Raw genomic sequence first — 19851 nt, 5'->3', positions numbered from 1 at the left:
CAAAGCCCATATGGAGAACTGGGCCCCCAGGATAAGTAGTGGTGGTGGTAGGGTAGACAGTGAAAGAAGTGGTGTGTATGGTAATGGACCTCATACCTAAACTTCATTTTGACCTTAATAGGAAGACCTTGTTTACCCCAAAAAGGTACAAACGATGTCACAATTTTGCTTAGAGTCAACTCATCTTATCATTTGCTGCTGCCACAGGTTGTCGCATAACGAGTCAAAATATTTGGATCAGGGTCCTAACTAATCATTTATTAGTTGTGTTAAATTAATTAAACAAGGAGGCCATTAGACTGAGGAGGCTCTAATGCCACAGCGACCAACGTAAGCAAACCAAACCTAAACCTATAAATGCCTCAAGGTTATGAAATCAAAACACTAAAGAGAACCAATCACAAACAGCCAACCAGGGTTTCAGCTATAGCCAATCAATTTGTTTTCTCTGCTTCCACACTTTCTCTATACAGTATAAGTCTTTCCCCTGGCTCATGTCTGAGGAGTGCTGGTAACCACTTCCAGTGTGGCGCTGCCCCATTGGAATTGATTTTTAATCTAATAAACTTAAAGATTTTAATATGCCTCAGTTTATCTTTTTTGTGTGTGTGTGAGGAAGATCAGCCCTGTGCTAACATCTGCCAATCCTCCTCTTTTCTTGCTGAGGAAGACTGGCCCTGGGCTAACATCCGTGCCCATCTTCCTCTACTTTATATGGGACACCGCCACAGCATGGCTTGCCAAGCAGTGCTTCGGTGCCCGCCCGGGATCCGAACTGGCAAACCCCGGGCCTCTGCAGCAGAGCGCGCGCACTTAACCTCTTGCGCCACCAGGCTGGCCCCCTCAGTTTATCTTTTAACAGTTGTGTGAGTGTGACCTTGGGCAAGTCACCTGATCTTTCTTTAGTTTCTTTTAAAGTTGAGAAACCTCCTTGCCTCACAGAATTGTTATGAAGGACAAATGAAATAAGGTATTTTTTTGTAAATTATGAAGTGCTATGTAAACATAATGTATTAGTTTCTGATACCCTCACTTATGTCTCAGGCAAGTTTGCAATAGGACTACCAAAACACTTTTATCATCTCCTTACAGTTCCTTCCCCATTGTAGATTCAGCACCAAGATCTTGTGTAATACGTAAACCCAGCACCTTACTGGGTTTAAAATTTTTTTAATTAAAAAAACTTTTTTTTTTTTTTTTTTTTTTTTTTGTGAGGAAGGTCAGCCCTGAGCTAACATCCATGCTAATCTTCCTCTTTTTGCTGAGGAAGACCGGCTCTGAGCTAACATCTATTGCCAATCCTCCTCCTTTTTTTTCCCCCCGAAAGCCCCAGTAGATAGCTGTATGTCATAGTTGCACATCCTTCTAGTTGCTGTATGTGAGGACGCGGCCTCAGCATGGCCGCGGAGAAGCGGTGTGTTGGTGCGCGCACTGGATCCAACCCTGGGCCACCAGTAGCAGAGCGTGCGCACTTAACCGCTAAGCCATGGGGCCGGCCCTAAAAAAACTTTTGAGGTAATTTCAAACTTACAGAAAACATTTAAGAACAGTATCAATAACTCCGGTATCCTTTTCACCTTGATTCCCCATTTGTCAACATTTGGCTATATTTGCTCCATCTCTCTCAACCCCAATATAACCATCTGTTGTGGGTTGAATTTTGTCCCTCTCTAAATTCAGATATCGAAATTCTAACCCCCAGTACCTCAGAATGTGACCTTACTTGGAAATTGGGTTGTTGCAGATGTAATTGGTTAAATTAAGATGAGGTCATACTGCAGTAGAATGGACCCCTAATCCAGTATGACTGACGTCTTTATACAAAGGGGAAATTTGGACACAGATCTGCATAAAATGAGAATGCTATGTGAACACAAAGGCAGAGATAGGGTTGATGTGTCTACAAGCTAAGGAACGCCAAAGATTGCCAGCAAAACACCAGAAGCTAGGGGAGGGGCATGGAATAGACTTATCTTTCACAGCTCTCAGAAAGAACCAACCCTGCCGACACCTTGATTTCAGACTTCTAGCCTTCAGAACTGTGAGACAATAAATTTCTGTTGTTTAAGCCACCCAGTTTGTGATACTTTGTTACAGCAGCCCTAGCAAATGAAGACATCATCTTAATCAGGAAATCAACACTACTAACCAATTCACAGGTACTGTTCACATTTCATCAGCTGTCCCATAATGTCTCTGTCCTTTCTGTTCCAGGATCACATATTGCATTTTGTGGTCACATATCTGCAGTCTCCTTTGATCTGGGCAGTTCCTGTGTCTTTCCCTGTCTTTCATGAATCACTTTTAAAGAGTAAAGTCCTTTTATTTCTGTAAGATATCCCTCAAACCTAAGTGCATGTAAGAGCAAGAGGGAAATGACGTGCCTTTCTCAGTGCATCACATCAGAAGGTGCAGGAGGCGAACCCATCTCACCCCCAGTACTGCCAGCTCAGTCTGGCAGGTTTCTCCACCCTAAAGCCACCACTTGTCCCTTTGCAATTCCTAAATCTATGGTACATCATCAAATATCCACCTATCTGCCTTAGCATCCATTGATGACCACCATCAGAATAACCACTATAAGGATGTTTATTAAATGATGATTTTTTCATACCATTATTTCTTCTTCATTTTTCAGCCAACAATCTACTATTCCTTTCTCCACCGTTTATTCATTTATTTATATCATATAGACTCGTGGATTCCTATTTTACTCAATGAACTGTAATCCATTACTACCATATTTATTTATATTTTCTGGACTCAGGGATTTTTATTTTATTTAGTGAATTATAATGAGTTACTATCAATATTATTTTGATGCACTAATTATCCCAAATTTGCCAAATGGGAAAGCCCTTCAAGCTAGCTCCCCTGTCCTTTTGAAATGTCCTCAACATTATTTGAGCACTTCCTTACTTTCTGGTACAAGAAATAATCCAGGCTCAATTTGCACTTTTCCTGCCTCTGCCTGGGAGTCACCCATTTCTTCAAGGGGTTCTGGCTTCTTTTAACAGAAGATGGTATTTGGAAACCAAGATCTGGGTGCCCAATGTCCTCATTGCTACTGGGATGCCATTGCTTCCAGGCCTTCTCAGCAGACAGAACTAGGAAATATATGAATGTGTTTATGTACACACACACACACACACACACACACACTGTTCCAGTTAATATTGCTGCCTAACATACCACTCCAAAACTTAATGGTATGAAATAACCACTTTATTATGCTCGTGGAATACTGTGTCAGGAATTCAGAAAGGACACTGAGGATGGCTTGTCTTTGCTCACTGATGTCTGGGTCCTCAGCTGAGACGACGTAAAGCCTAGGGGTGACTTAACTGCTGAGAGTTGGAATCATCTGGAGGCATCTTCTCTCACATGTCTGGCGGTAGATGCTGGCTGTCAGCTAGACCTCTGCTGGGGCTGTCAGCAAGAACATGTACATGGGTCCTTTCCACGTAGCCTGGGCTTCTTCACAGCATGACATCCTTGGGGTAGTTAGAATTCTTACATGCTGCTCGTGGCTCCAAAGGCAAGTGTTGCAGTGAACAAGGCAGACGCCGTATCATCTTTTCTGACCTAGCCTTAGAAATCATGCAGCATGTCTTATACTGCATTCTATTGGTTACGAGAGAGTCACAACCCTGTAGAAGGAGAAGTGAGATCAAGGGGAAGGATTTTCTACACAGGTGTATTCTAGTATTTGTATACACTGATAGGAATGACAAAGTAGAGAGGGAAGGGGACAAGGGAGGGAATGTGCAATTGTAGGAGTGATGTCCTTGAGTGAGAGAGACAGATTCGTGCACAAGTGGAGGGAGAGGCCTTGGACAGACACTTACATTTGTGGTGCCTGGAGGGAAGACATGGTCTAGGCAGAAATGTAGGTAGGTGGGGAGATGTAGTGGCAGGTGGAAAAAGAAGTTCTCTTCTGTTGCCCCTGTTTTTCAGTGAACTAGGAAGTAACATCATCAGCTAGGCATAAGGTGGTTGATTTGAGGAGAGAAAAGAAGGTGTAGACATATGCAGGGCCCTAGGGCAAGAGCAAAACTGGAGGCTCACGTATTGTAGGTCTAAATTTTTTTAAGTTAATAATCAAGCTATAAACTGTTAAGTATGTTCTTTACTCTTCCCTTGACAAGTCTACCTTCATAACAACAAAATCAAAGAATGCGTGTAAAGCAACACAACTGGAAGAATATCAAAATGACTACATTTAATTATTATCACATGTATCCAGGTATTCTGATGGTAGACCAGAGATGGTTGGATGAATAATAACATAAAGACAGGTGTTATTTACAAATTAATATATATGTCATGAAATTTATTTTTTCTTATCTTCATTTTAGCAAAGTCACTAATTATGGTGTTATGATTAAAATTTTCACATAATCTGTGTTCTGTTGATGGTAATGGGCTAAAGAATTTAAAAGTTGTGTGCAACCGTATTCAAACTTTACATAATTTGAATATATTTTCATAAAGATGTAAAATAAGGTAAATGTAAAATTAAAATTATTTTCATGCTTTTAAATGTGATTTTTCTAATGTTTAAATCATCTATTAAAATTAAAGTGTAAAATGCAAATTATACTTGACTTTTAAATTTAATTTTTTGAAATTTTAATTAAATCTTATTAAATATTTTTATAAAAATAAAACTATGTTTACTTCAAGCATTAGATGTCTATTTAGCTACCAGCGTAACATCATGTGCCATGCTTTTTATGCCTACATATTCATATATACAAATTTAAGAATAATATGAATATTTAGTACAGGAAAATGTTCCTCAGTCACCATGTGCAACTGCGGCCCTACTAGGAAATGATACATCATTATGTAAGAAAGTATTGCATTCATACTGACTGGGAGACAAGACCGACAAGCTAATTAATTTGCCTTTTCTCCTATTTAATTACTATCGCTGCTAAATTCTCTCTGCATTCAAAACAAGGGTCTGCCTCTAGAGTCAGCAGCAGCACAACCCATAAATCTGCACAGCATTCCACCATCACCTCTTGTTTCAATGATAGAGGACAAGAGGTATGGAGACACATTTCCTTGGGACCTGAATAGTGTTAATTATAACAGCAGATGTTTAGACTTAGGATCATGCTGTGTATACTAGGTAGCCTTCTACAATGACTCCCAGCGTTCCTCACCTCCTGATATTCATGCCCTCATGTAATCTCCTCCCCTTGAGTGTGAACTGGACCTAGTGACTTCCTTATAACAAATAGAATATGGTGACAGTGATGGAATATCACTTCTGAGATGAAGTTATAAAAGACGTGACTTTAATCTTGCTGGTACTGTCTCTATTGCTGAGTTTGATGAAGCAAGCTGCCATGTTGGAGAGGCTCACATGGCAAGAAACTGAGAGTGGCCTCTGGACAACAGCCAACAAGACACTTATACCTTTAGTTTCTACCTTTAAGGAACTAAATCCTGCCAACAGCTGTGGGAGTGAGCTTAGCAGCAGATCCTTCTCCAGTTGAGCCTTCAGATGAGATCACTGGCAACACCTCGATTGCAGCTTTGTGAGAGACCCTGAAGCAGAGGATCCAGCTAAGCTTCTCCCAGATTTCTGACCCACAGAAACCCTGAGATAATAAAGTGTATTATTTTGAGCCACTAAATTTTGGGGTAACTTCTTATACAGCAATAGGTAACTAATACACTGTGCCAGAACTAAGTGTCATATCCTTAATAACAGAGCTACCCAATGTCCTTTCCAAATTTATTATTTTTGTGTTATGACATGTGGGACCCTCTAAAATGCAGGGCTCAAGGCAGAGACCCCTCTTGCCTGGTTGCCAGGCAAGTTCAGTGCCAGGAGTAGTTCAACAGTCCAGATTTTTTTGCTTGCATGTTCCCTAAAAACATTTTAGAAAACTATGTGACCTCTTGCATATTTTTTAGTTTATGTCTAATTTTTTTCCTTGTAAATTTAAATAACTACAAAGAGGGTAAAAATTCTCATGTCTAGTAAATATTGACATTTTAAAGCAAAACTGTTTATGTTACTTTTTTAAATGTATCCAATAGAATCTAAATGCCATAGCTATTTGGTATTCAACATCATCCATTTAAAAAACATATGAATAAACTCTTCTTCAACAGTTGGACATTTTACATTATTTATTTTTCTCCTTGAATTCACATTTCATTCACTTCCACTACAGAATTTTAAACTAATTTAATGTATTTCATATCTGAAAGTTTTGTATTGATCTCCTTATATTTCTGTGCAACAAAATATATTTTAAAACATTACTTCTTTTAAATTTCTTTTGGGCTGGCCCCACGGCTTAGTGGTTAAGTGCGTGCACTCCGCTACTGGTGGCCCAGGTTCGGATCCTGGGTGCGCACCGACACACCGCTTCTCCGGCCATGCTGAGGTGGCGTCCCACATACAGCAACTAGAAGGATGTGCAACTATGACATACAACTATCTACTGGGGCTTTGGGGGAAAAAAAAGGAGGGAGAGTGGCAATAGATGTTAGCTCAGGGCTGGTCTTCCTCAGCAAAAAGAGGAGGATTGGCATGGATGTTAGCTCAGGGCTGATCTTCCTCACACACACACAAAAAAGCTTAAATTTCTTTTAACCATAACATTCTAAATGTTTAAACTTTTCTTCTGGATTGAACTATTAGCAGTAGAACAAATTGATCAAAATCACATAAGTGTATTATAAATTTTGATAGGTAATTATTAAATATAAAATTTTATCTGAAAAGCATCTTTTAATGGGTTTTCAACTAGTGCATGAGTCATTGAATCACATCGCCAAAACAAACAGCATTCAGTATTAACTCTTTCTATTTTTTCTTTTTCATCAAAGTAAGGGCTAAAAGTCCTTGTTCACATAAATAAGTAAATGGGAATGGAAATACTTTTATTATAGCAATCACACTCACTTCTTTGAACTCTTTCTGAATTACATGCCAAAAATCACATAATGAGTGATCATAAAAATTATTTTTAATGATATTCAAGCTGACAACTCAATTAGATTCTCTTTTAATTTTGTTGAAAGCAAAAAATTGGAAACCACCTGACTGGCTAAAAGATTTATTACTCAATCATTAGAGTCATTTACTTTCAAAAACAATATTTCAACCAGAATATTGATTGGCAATCAATTTTTTCTTTGGCAGCCCAGATGTTTTTACATTTCCTCACCTTGGGAGAATGGCAAATGGCTAATGGTAAAAGAAGACGAGAGAAATGAGATTCTGCAGAATAGCTCTCAGGCAAATCAGCTTTAGGGAAAGGACATACAGAAATAGGGGATGCAAAAATGGATTCCTTCATAACTGGCCATGCCCTTATACCACTTGTAAGGTCTTTGTGTACTCCTCGGGGTCTGCACACTCTAGCGTGAAGACCAGCGGACTAGGAAAGTGTAGCTTGATTGTCAGCCAGCACTGAGTTCTACTCAAGGTTTACCATAAATTCAAAGTGAGACCAGGCAGCACGGTTGCGTGGTTTTCTTTCACTCCAGATATATTCAGCTATGTGAGTGCAGTGGCAGAGTTGGCAGAGAGTGAGGGCTTTGCCAAGAGTGCTGAGAAAGAATGAAGTAGGAAAGGAGTCAAGGCTGTATGCAAAAAACAACATCAGGATTATTGGTGGAGTCCAGACAGGAAGGTGAGTGCTAAAATTTCCAGTTCTTAAGGATGAGATCTCCCAGGATTGCAAAGTGAGAAGAGAAGAGGGTCCAAGACTAAGCTTTGGACAGCTCCAGTATTTAATGTCAGGATAAAGAAGGCAACGGAGACCAAGAGTGATCAGAGAGGTGGGAGAGGTATTAGAGAAATGTTGGATCATGGAGGCCAAGTGGTAAGTGTCCTAAGAAAGTGGAAGTCCACTTGTCATCTGCTGCTGGGAAATCAAGTAAGAGGAGGTCTGGAAAGTCCATTGTACATATTTAGTTATACGGAAGTCATAGGGGAATTTAGGGAGAGTAAGAGGCAGAAGCCCAACTGGAATGGGTTTTGAAAAATGAGTGGGAGGTGGGGGACGGGAGCAGCCAACACTAACGACTCTTATTTGGATGTGAAAAGGAAGAGGAGGATAGGGCTATTATTTATCTCTGTCTTTTATTTGTTTTTATTATAATATTTAGTACAGTTTATAGTATTTATTTGTTGGTTCTCTCTTCTTTGTGTGTGGCTCTCCTTTCTCAAAACTGGAATCTAAGCTCTATGACAGCAGAGACCAACACTGTCCTGTCCACTCTGTGCAGAATACTGGACACTTGGAAATATCTTTGAATGAATTAATGAATTTACCAACGCTGAGTAAAACATTACAAAAGTAGTCCTTCCCAAAACAAAGGTATATCTTGATCCAAGGACAAATTCTAGCTTCATTTCTTTGAATACAAAGGCAATTTTAAGCTCTTTTGGTTAAATCTTGAGACCTGGACATTCAAATTTCTCTCTCCTCATGCCTCAAACCTCCCTGAAATGACAATAAAAGAATAAAAAACAGGCACAAGCCTAAGGGACAAAGAGAACAGGAGAAGAAACAATATCAGACAAGAGAAGCCAACATTTTAGAAATCGGAAAGCTGACAGAGCTGAGAGAAGAATGATAAGCGACTTCGCCGCTAAGGGTGAGAGCGTGAGCTGTGGGCAACAAGAAATAAGCCGATTCCTGAGGCAGAACTTTGGGAAGACGTGGAAATTGAGGCCCCAGTTTTCTCTGAAAGCAGAGGTGCAATGGGAGGATGGATTGAAAGATCTGAAGAAGCTAAGATACCTGCAGCCAATTCTCCCTACAGTCGGTAACCAGGCAACCCCCAGACCAGCCCATCACGCTAAGACTGGGGAAAGACCAAACCAGACAGACTCTGGACTTGGGGACACCAAGCCCAACTGAGAGCAGAGATGAGGCTCCATACTGAGCACAGGGGTCTTTGGTGAAGGTCTATATCCCAAGCAGTGAACTTTCCATTTCCCGGGGTGGTTCCTGGAAGGCTGGGAATCCACTTTTACCTCCCAGGAGTCTGACTCTCTGAGAAAACAGACTACTTCAACAAAAATACCTACAGATATTGACATTTAGGTGTTATTCAAATTTTTAAAAATCTAGATTCTCTCTCAATTACCCAAGAGTGAAGGCTACTAGTTCCCACCAAGGTACCAGAGTCGCCCACCCCCTTGTTGATGGCTCTCCCTTAAACATGAGTGTTCAGTTAAGGACCACCAGATATTTGAGGAAGACTTTGGACATGCACAAAAAAATAAAAATAAAAGGTGAAAAAGAACATGGAGGAAACAGAAAAGAGGAAAACTTCACATAAACTATAATAAAATTTCTCGTAGATAAGGGAAGATAGAATATCTATGGAGGAAGAATAATACGCTATAAAAAATCAACAAGGAAGAGCTGTAAGAAGATCAACAGTACATGAAAAATAAAAACTTAAGCCAATTTTAAGATCCAGATTTTACCTCTTATGACAGGAAGAAGTTATTGGTATTTAAAAAACAACAGTTCTCCTTATTATACTTAGCTCAAACAATGCACAAAAGGTACTTATCCTCTTTTTTTCTCTTGAAAAGGACAGAAGTCTCTAAAGAAAGAAATGCATCTTTCTCTTGAGAAATTACCGTCCTGCTCGCCCTCGTTGTTTAGGAATTATATCGATCTGACATTGCAATTAATTTACAAAGAATCCCTCCTCTTGAAGAGATAGCAAACGTGCAGAATGCTAAAGGGATAAAGGCACATCGCTTGTTTTCCCCTGTCCCCCGGCCACCTAGTTCACCTCCCAGGAGCCAAACTCTTGTGCTGGTTTCTCCTGCATCTTTCCAGATAGAGGGAATTTTCTGTGAAGCCAATAATGCTTCTGCATGAGCAGAAGGCCCCTTGCTCAGGCGCCTTCCCAGGCCCTGTACCTAATTTTGTATTTGTACTTTTTGAATTTTTTTCCTTAAAAAGGGCCACCAAAATTGTACAAGTTTCAGGTTCCCCAAAACCTAGATTTACCATTCTTCCAGAGATAGTGTCTTCATATACAAGCATGTATTCATACATACTCTCTAAAAATACACAAATAGTAGTATATCATATTCACCATTCTCTGTCTTGCTTTTTTATACCTACTGTCTTGAAATCAATATTTACAGAGTTGTCTCCTTTTTAACCACTGTGTTGCATCCTTGTAGGGATAAATGCTACTTTTATTTAACCATTCATCTATTGATGAATAATTGAGTTATTTCCAATATTTTACCAATACACACAATGCTGCAATGAATATCTTTGTATATAATTTATGGCTAGGGTGACTGTACATGCAGATGTCTGGTTAGTCCTTGTTTGTAACAGTGCTCCTTTGGTTCTCAAAAATGTCCAGTGTAGAGGTATATCTTTGAAGTAGAACTGCTAGCTCAAAGAATGTATAAATATTAAATTTTGGTAGGTATAATAAAATTGCTATCTGTAGAGGTTGCACCAGCGTACCTTCCCATCAACAATGTATGACAATACCAATTCCCTCCTCTCGCCCTGCCAACTGAGTGTGTTTCAAACTTTTTTATCTTTGTCTATCTGATGGGCAAAAAATAGTATGTCATTGCTACTTTAATTTACATTTATCAGCTATGAATGAAATTAAGCATGTTTCAATTTCAATCAAGTAGTTGAAAAACCATTTGAATTTCTTTTCCTAGATGTCCTTTGTTCTTTTTCTATTGGTTGTCTCTCTTTTTCTTATTGATTTGAAACAGCTTTTTATATATTGGGGAGTGCTGCTTATTATTTAGAAATAACTTTGGGAAAGTAAAACTGGAGGTAAGAAATATATAGATGCCTTATTTTAAACCCACGCTCCTCGGGCCGGCCCCGTGGCTTAGCGGTTAAGAGCGCGCACTCCGCTGCTGGCGGCCCGGGTTCGGATCCCGGGCGCGCACCGACACGCTGCTTCTGCGGCGATGCTGAGGCTGCGTCCCACATACAGCAACTAGAAGGATGTGCAGCTATGACATTCAACTATCTACTGGGGCTTTGGGGGGAAAATAAATAAATAAATAAAATCTTTAAAAAAAAAAAACAAAAAAACCCATGCTCCTCAAACTGGTTTACATATCCCAGGAAATACTTGTCAGTGCGGCAGGGAACAGAGTAGATGGTGTTTAATAGCTTCAGCTCTGGAGCCAGACTGCCTGGCATCACATTCCAGCTCTGCCTCTTGCTAGCTGGATGACTTTGAACAAATCTTTTAAATTTTTTTGACTCAACTATCTGGAAAGATAGGATAGTAATAATCTCCACCTCACAGGATTGGAGTCAAGGAGCCTATGCCAAAAAAAAAAGAAGGTCAGCTTAGAAGACCGAAACAAACAGTAATACTTGTCCTATTTGGCTTTTTAAAAATAATCATAAGCATGCAAAAAAATTTAAAGTAAAGCCATGCAAATGATGAACCAGAATCCACCTGACACAGATAACTTCTTAACAGACTGTTTCAGTTAGGTAACGCTGTGTATCAAACTACCCCAAAACTTAGTGTCTTAAAACCATAGCCATTTAATTAGCTCACAATTCTGTGGGTCAGCAGTACGGGCTGGGCTTGTGTATGCACTTCTAACCTCAGCAAGGTTGACTCATCTGTTTGTGATCAGCTGCTGGTCAGTTAGACAGCTCTGCTTCTGCGGGTTGGCTGGGTGTTGCTGGGATGACAAGAAGTGCCTGGGGCCCATGTCTTGTCATGCGAAAACTAGCCTGAGCTTGTTTGCTGGCAGAGTTCTAGGATTGAGAGCAGAAGTGTGCAAGGCTTCCTGAGGCCTAGGCTCAGAGCTGGTGCAAGATTGCTTCCACCTTTTTCTATTGACCAAAGCAAGTCCTAAGGCCAATCCAGATTCAAAAGTGTGGAAACAAACCCCACTTTTTTTTTTTTTTTTAACGAGGAGATCAGCCCTGTGCTAGCATCTGCCAATCCTCCTCTTTTTTTTTTTTTCCTGAAGAAGACTGGCCATGGGCTAACATCAGTGCCCATCTTCTTCTACTTTATATGGGACGCCGCCACAGCATGGCTTGCCAAGCAGTGTGTCGGTGCGCACCCAGGATCCGAACCAGCGAACCCTGGGCCACAGCAGTGGAGCGCGCGCACTTAACCACTTGCGCCACCAGGCCGGCCCCAAACTCCACTTTTTGATGTAGGAGCTGCCAAAGCACATTGCAAAGGTCCTGGATAACAGGAAGTGGTGGAGAATTGCAGCCAATTCAACCCCTAGACAAATGCAAGGTTTGGGAACAGAGTGCAGGTGAGATATAGCCAGCAACTGAGGGGCTATACAGACCCACAAACATCCTACAAGAGCAAAAGTCAATCTGAACATCTGCCACAGCCAGAGGAAACCAAAACCACTTCTGGTCTGTGCTGGTTAAATAAAGCATGTCCTCCCCTTACCTCGCTGCGTTTGGCTTCAATGGAAAGGATGGGACACTGAGGGAGGGTGGAAAGAAATGCTCAAAGAAGCAGCCGGCCACACTGCCCCCGTCTGCCACCACAGCTTTCCATATCAAGCCAGTCTTAGCTGACCAAGAGAAGAAACTTAATTTAGAATGAATTTTGGAGGACTTTCTATTCCAGAGATTGAGCAGATACGTTCTGTGGCCTTCCTGAGTATAGCTCAGGGACAGTGGCAGAACTAGCTCCACAGGGCAGATTCCAAGAGGCAGTGGGGGGGGGGAAGGATAAAGATATTATCTGACTACAATCTACAAGTCCACGGACTCAATGTACTGCTTCAGACATAAAAAAAGTACAGGTTGTGGGGCCGGCCTGGTGGCGCAAGCAGTTAAGTGTGTGCTGCGGCGGCCCGGGGTTCGCGGGTTCGGATCCCGGGCGCGCACCGACGCACTGCTTGGAAAACCATGCTGTGGCAGCATCCCATATAGAGTGGAGGAAGATGGGCACGGATGTTAGCCCTGGGCCAGTCTTCCTCAGAAAAAAAAAAATTACAGGTTGTAGTAAGTGATATGAAGGAAATAAATAGCACACGAGAGAGTTAGAGACACAGAGAGTGGGGAGACATGGAGTCGCCTGGAAAGGGCTCCATAAGGCGACTTGAAGTAGGAGAATGAACCTGTCCCAGCACTTCAGGCAGAGGGAGCGGCTAGTGTGGAGTCCCAAGGCAGGAAAGACCTTGGCGTGTTCTAGGGCAATGACTTGCTTTCTTTCTTTTTAACTCCAACCTATGGGATAAAAAACACATTTTACACAGCAATCCAGAACACAAACACATCTAAAGCAAAAGTTTCATGAAATACTCCTACACGAAATGCTAAAATGCACTCATGTTTTCTTTAACATCAGGTTCATTGAGATATAATTAACCTACAGTAAAATTCACTCTTTTTAGATATACGGTTGTATGTTTTGACAAATGTGCACAATCACATACACGATCATGATCAAGACGTAGAACATTTCCACCCCCCTCAAAATTCCTTCCTGCTCCTTTGTAGCCAATCCCCTCCCCCAACGAGAAGCTACTGGCAAACACTGATCTGATTGCTGCCCCTAAAGATTTTTTTTTAAATGGTTTTTCTTGATGTGTCTGTCTAGAGGTTCATTGATTTTAATGATCTTTTCAAAGAACTCGCTTCTGGTTTCATTGATTTTTCTTTTCTCAATTTAATTGATTTCTGCTCTCATCCTTCTTATTTTCTTCCTTGTTTGCTTTGGTTTAATTTGCTTTTCTTTTTTCTAGTTTCTTAAGGTGGAAGATTCAGTTACCAATTTGGAAATTTTTTTGTTTTCTAGTTTAATGTTTAAATTTCCATTTAAGCACCACTTTGGCTATGTCCCACAAATTTTTATATGTTGGGTTTTCATTTATATTTAATTCAAAATATTTTCCAGTTTCCCTTGTGACTTCCTCTTTGACTCATGGGTTATTTAGCAGTGTGTTGTTTAATTTGCAAATATTTGGGAGATTTTCCAGATATCGTTCTATTATTGATTTCTAGTTTAATTAAGTTGTGGTCAGAGAACATACCTTTTATGATTTCATTTATTTATTGATTGATTTTTTAATTTTTATTTTGTTTATTTATTTTTCCCCCAAAGCCCCAGTAGACAGTTGTAGGTCATAGCTGCACATCCTTCTAGTTGCTGTATGTGGGACACAGCCTCAGCATGGCTGGAGAAGCAGTGCGTCGGTGCACGCCCAGGATCCGAACCCGGGCTGCCAGTAGCGGAACGCGCGCACCCAACCGCCCAGCCACGGGGCTGGCCCATGATTTCATTTATTTTAAATTTGTTGAGACATGTTTTCTAATCCTGATTATGATCTATCTTGATAAATGCTCCATGAACCTTGAAAAGAAAGTTTTTCTCCTATTATTGGGTGGAATGTTCTATAAATGTCAATTAGGTCAAATTTGTTGATAGTGTGTTCAGGTCTCTGCTGAAATATCTTTGCTGATTTTCTGTCTACTTGTTTTATCAATTACTGAGACAACAGTGTTGAACTGTCCAACTATATTTGTGGATTTTTCTATTTTGCCTTCTAGTTCTACAAGTTTTCCTATATGTATTTTGAAACATGAACATCTAGGACTGTTATGTCTTCTTCATGAATTGATTCCTTTATTGTTTTATCCCTCTTTAGTCCCCGTAATAGTCCTTAATGAGTAGTCTAATTTGTCGATATTAATATAGCCCCTCTGTTTTCTTTTGATTAGTGTTTGCTTAGTATATCTTTTTGCATCCTTTATTTTTAACTTAAATATGGCTTTATATTTGATGTGTTTCTTGTAGAGAGCATATAATTTGTGTCTTGCTTTTATTTGTGTAACTTAGTTCAAAAGTAAAATAGGTAACCCATAGAGTGAGAGAAAATATTCACAATACATATAGACAACAAAAGACCAATATGAAAATAGGTGAAGAATTTCTACAAATCAATAGGAACAAGACAGAAAACACAATAGAAAACTGATCAAAAAACTTGAAGAGGGGCCGGCCAGGTGGCGCAAGCGGTTAAGTGCGCGCGCTCCGCTGCGGCGGCCCGGGGTTCGCTGGTTCGGATCCCGGGCGCGCACCGACGCACTGCTTGGTAAGCCATGCTGTGGCGGCGTCCCATATAAAGTGGAGGAAGATAGGCACAGATGTTAGCCCAGGGCCGTCTTCCTCAGCAAAAAAAGAGGAGGATTGGCGGATGTTAGCTCAGGGCTGATCTCCTCACAAAAAAAAAAAAAAAAAAAAAAAAAAAACTTGAAGAGACACTTCATGGCAAGTGATATTCAAATGGCCAATAAACCTATGAAAAAGTACTCAACTTCATTAGTCATCAGAGAAATTCTAATTAAAAGCACAATGAGGGGCCAGCCCAGTGGCATAGTGGTTAAGTTTGCATGCTCCACTTCAGCGGCCCAGGTTCATGGGTTCGGATCCCGAGTGTGGACATACACCATTCATCAAGCCGCGCTGTGGCAGCGACCCACATACAAACTGGAGGAAGACTGGCACAGATGTTAGCTCGGGGCCAATCTTCCTCACCAAAAAACAAAAAACAAAAAAGGTAAAAAAAGAGCACAGTGCAATACTACTACATATTCCCGGAATGACTAAAATGAAAAAGATGAACAATAGCAAGAGTTGGCAAGGATGTGCAGCAACTGGAGCTCTCACACTGTTGGTGGGAATGCAAATTGGTACAAGCACTTTGGAAATTGTCTGGCAGTATCTAAAATTGAACATACATATACATTATGACCAAGCAATTCCACTCTTAAGTAATATATCCAACAAAAATATGTATATAATGTCTACCAAAAACATTTACTGAAATGTTCATAGCAGCACTATTCATAGTAGCTTCAGACTGGAAAGTACACAGATGCCATTAAGAATAGAATGGATAAATTGTGCTGTATTGTCCCAATGGGATATTACAGAAATGAGAATGGATGAACTACAACTATACACAACAACGTGGATGCGTGTCATTGACATAAAGTTGAATGAGAGAAGTCAGACACAAAAGATGGCATACTGTGTGACTCCATTCACACAAAGTACAAAATAGTCAACATTGATCTGTGATGTTAGAGCTTGTGGATAGTGATTGGAAGGGGGTTTATGGGGCTGTCTGATAAGGTAATATTCTGTTTCTTGATCTGGGTGGTAGTTACAAGGCTGTGTTCACTTTGTGAAAAAAATCAAGTTGCACATTTATGATATGTACACTTTGGGTATGCATGTTATGAAGAAACTGAAAAACAAAAAGTCACATATGAGGCTTTTTACACAAAAACAACAGGCCAGGGATCCCTACATTCACCTTCATTCCTGTTTAGAGGTTCCAGTCTTTATTTTACTTCCCTGTCTATTTTGGTATTAATCTCCTGATTTTATTATTTTTGAATCAAAGTTATTCATGCACATAGTTTAAAGATTCAAATACTTCTACGAGGCTTGTTATGGAAAACAACACATCCTCCCACCCTGCCTCATCTGCCCACTTCTCATCACCCTATCAGCCCAATATAGCTCACCTGGGTTAGATGGATATTCATTGTTTATCTGTTAATGACCGCACAAACATTACTCATTGCATAACCTCTCATTTTCCCTTGACCTAATAATTGCCTTTTTGTGTATTGTTTCTATGTTCTTACCATTAATTCAACCCCATATATCACCCAGTATGTATCTCTTCTCAATTTGTTCAAACACATTATGTAGTCTAGCACATCTTCTGAATGAAATCCCCTCTTAAAGCCTCTGATCAGCTCAAAGAGGGACTGGCTGCCCTCCAGGCTTGCTAAACAGCTGCGGTCTTTGGGGTCTCCCTTCACTGTTTTCCCAGGAATTCTCTTCCTCCTCTCTTGTGTTGGATGTCCTGTTTCATACACATCAAGTATTCTTTCTTGTTTATTTCCTTGTGGTGGGGAGCACATCCTCTAAAAGTTTCCTGAGAAAAGATGCATGGGAAGTAAATGCTTTGAGATCTTGCATGTCTGAAAGTGTATTTATTCTATTTTTACACTTAATTAATACTTTGGTTTCTGATAGAATCCTAGATTGGAAAAAAATTTCCCTCAGAAATTTGAAGGCATTTCTCCACTGTGTCCTTGCTTCCAGTGGATGACATTCTGGCTCTTGATCCTTTGTATAAAACATGTTTTATACTCTCCCGAAGGTTTTAGGATCTTCTCTTCATCCTCACTGGTGAAACTTCAAAATGATATAGCTCTGGAATTGGCCTATTTTCTTTCAATGTGCTGGGCCCTTTCACTCTAGAAACTCATGTCTATCAGTTCTGGGAAGTTTTCTTAAATCATTTCTTTGATGATATCTTTCCAATTGTTCTGTCTTGTCTCTCTTTATACAACTCCCAAAATCAGATATTGGACCTCTTGGACTGATTCTCTAAAATTTTTAATCCTTTTTTTCTCTCATTTTTCATATTGCTTTCTTTTTGCTCTACTTTCTGGGAGATTTCATCAACTTTATCTTCCAAATCTTCCAGTATGTTTTTCATTTCTGCTACCATATATTTATTTAAGAGCTCACTTTTGTTCTCTGAATGTTATTTTTTATAGTATTCTGTTCTTGTTTCATGAAAGTAATTTCTCTTCTTAACTCTCCTGAAGATATTAATATGATATTTCTTTGGTAAGTTTTCTTCCCCCTTTTCAATCTCCATTTCCTCCAAATTTTTCTTTTTGTTGTTGTTTGATCTCTATATATCAAGTCAGAATTTTTCTTCAATTTCTGGTGATCCTTGGCAGTCTGCTTAAATTTAAGAATGGGGCACTAAAAAGCTGATGAAAAACTCTGTTCACTTTGCATGGGGCTTTTCAACTTTAACATGATTGTCTTAGTTAGAGTTCCCCTAAATGAGACCCTGAGACATGTATATGAATGGAAATACTCAGTGGAAACACAGGTAGGAGAGCAGGGAAGTGAGATAGGGAAGAGAAGGCAGCTATAATGCTAACTATAACTGAGAATACTATCCTACAGCTTAATCCTACAGAAAAACTCTAGGAAAATAGTGTAAAACACACACCTCAGAGTATTGCATGCAAGGGTAAGGGAGCTGGGGTATTTATACGTCAAACCCTGGCAGTCTTTGGTTGAGAGCTGCTCCTGGGGAGGAGTATTAATTCCATAGCACTTCTGGCCTGCCTTGTGCCTGGGCAGCGTAGCCTTCTCTGGCTTTGGAGAGAGACCTCAGGCAAAGAGACTCAGATACTGGCAGTTGGAAGTCAGCAGGAGTACACTGAACTGAGACTGCCCAGGGGATATGGGCAGTGATGTCTGCTACAGCGGCCTAGCTGGGCTGTTACTTGGTAACTCCCATCTGTATTTTCAGGTCTTTTCTTTTGTCTTTGTCATATTTCCTGGACAATCTCTTGTCTGGAGGGTTCTAGTCTGGGTGCCAGGGTTCTGTGAGGTAAGTGGGGAGAAAGGCTGGGAATCTCAACTTTCAGTGGGAAATTCTAAACTTTCACTTAATTCTCCTATTTCAGGATGACACCCTTGCTCTCTGGTGTCCCCGAGTCCAGAGACTCTCTAATTGGTATCTTCTGGGGTATAAATTCTCAGACTTCTGCTTATTCAAGAGGGGAAGTTACATCCCTGCTCTCAGAAGAGAGGTATTGGGTTTAACTGCTTCTTAAGTAGACTTTCAGTCACATATTCTGTTTTTAGCCCCATACTCACCTCCATAGGTGACTAATGTCACTAAGTCGTTTTGCAGCTTCTGCAATGTAAATTTGGTTGTTTCTCTGCTTCCCCCAGCTTTCTCTGATCTACTAAATTGTTACCATTTGCTTTCCAGCTTTCCAATTTCCAACATTTTGTTGCTATTGTTTCCTCTTCTATTCGCTTTGCTTTGTGATTTTGTGTCATTAAAAAAATTCCTTACCTGGGCCGGCCCCGTGGCTTAGCGGTTCAGTGCGCACGCTCTGCTACTGGCGGCCTGGGGTTCGGATCCCGGGTGTGCATCGACGCACCGCTTCTCCGGCCATGCTGGGGCTGCGTCCCACATACAGCAACTAGAAGGATGTGCAACTATGACATACAACTATCTACTGGGGCTTTAGGGGGGAAAAAAGAATAAAAAAATCCCTTACCAGAATTCCCTCTGTGTCCTTTATAACCTGCTATTTTATTACGGACATTTGTGACATTTCATCTCCAACTCCAGTAGACTGGGAGAACTCCACTTCAGTAATTTGTCAGAAGGAGATTGTCACAAAATTGTTTGAGTGACAGGACATTTTGTCTGGCTGGTGAAGATGTCTTTCCCTTCTACCTTCTGCCTTTATTGCTTCAGTAGCCTTAAGGCATTGACTTTTTGCTTTATATCTACGGGAAAGGGAAGAGAATAACATGATGTCTGCTCACCGCCACCCGAGGCCCTGGTATGGGTTTGAGTGCCAGAGGTTAGTGGCCCGGGGTCATCAGCAGAAGGAGCTGTTTGTCGAGAGATGTCAGGGACTCTAGACACAAGTCCTATTGCTGTGGGACCTAGCTGCCAAGGTGTGACTTATTGTCCCAGCTTGTCAGAGACCCCAGCACTAATGTGACATCTCAGGACTGGCTGCTGGCATCTTTTGTAGGATATCAGTTGAGGTAACAGCAAAGCTTCCTTAAGCAGCTTTGAGAACTATGGGCACCGAACCAGAATAGGAGAGGAGGAACATGGCAGATACTTCATGGTGGCCACAGCTGATGTTTATGAACACATGTAAGGCCTCTTGTGGGCTCATCTAGAAAAACGAGGGGAGGGAACTTTCTGCAGGACTGGTTGATGCAGGTTGAGACCTGTGGTGGTCTGTTACATTGGTGACCCCT

This window comes from Diceros bicornis, chromosome 14, assembly GCF_020826845.1.
Source record: "Diceros bicornis minor isolate mBicDic1 chromosome 14, mDicBic1.mat.cur, whole genome shotgun sequence".
Taxonomy (NCBI): domain Eukaryota; kingdom Metazoa; phylum Chordata; class Mammalia; order Perissodactyla; family Rhinocerotidae; genus Diceros; species Diceros bicornis.
Note: the sequence above shows the minus strand (reverse complement) of the source record.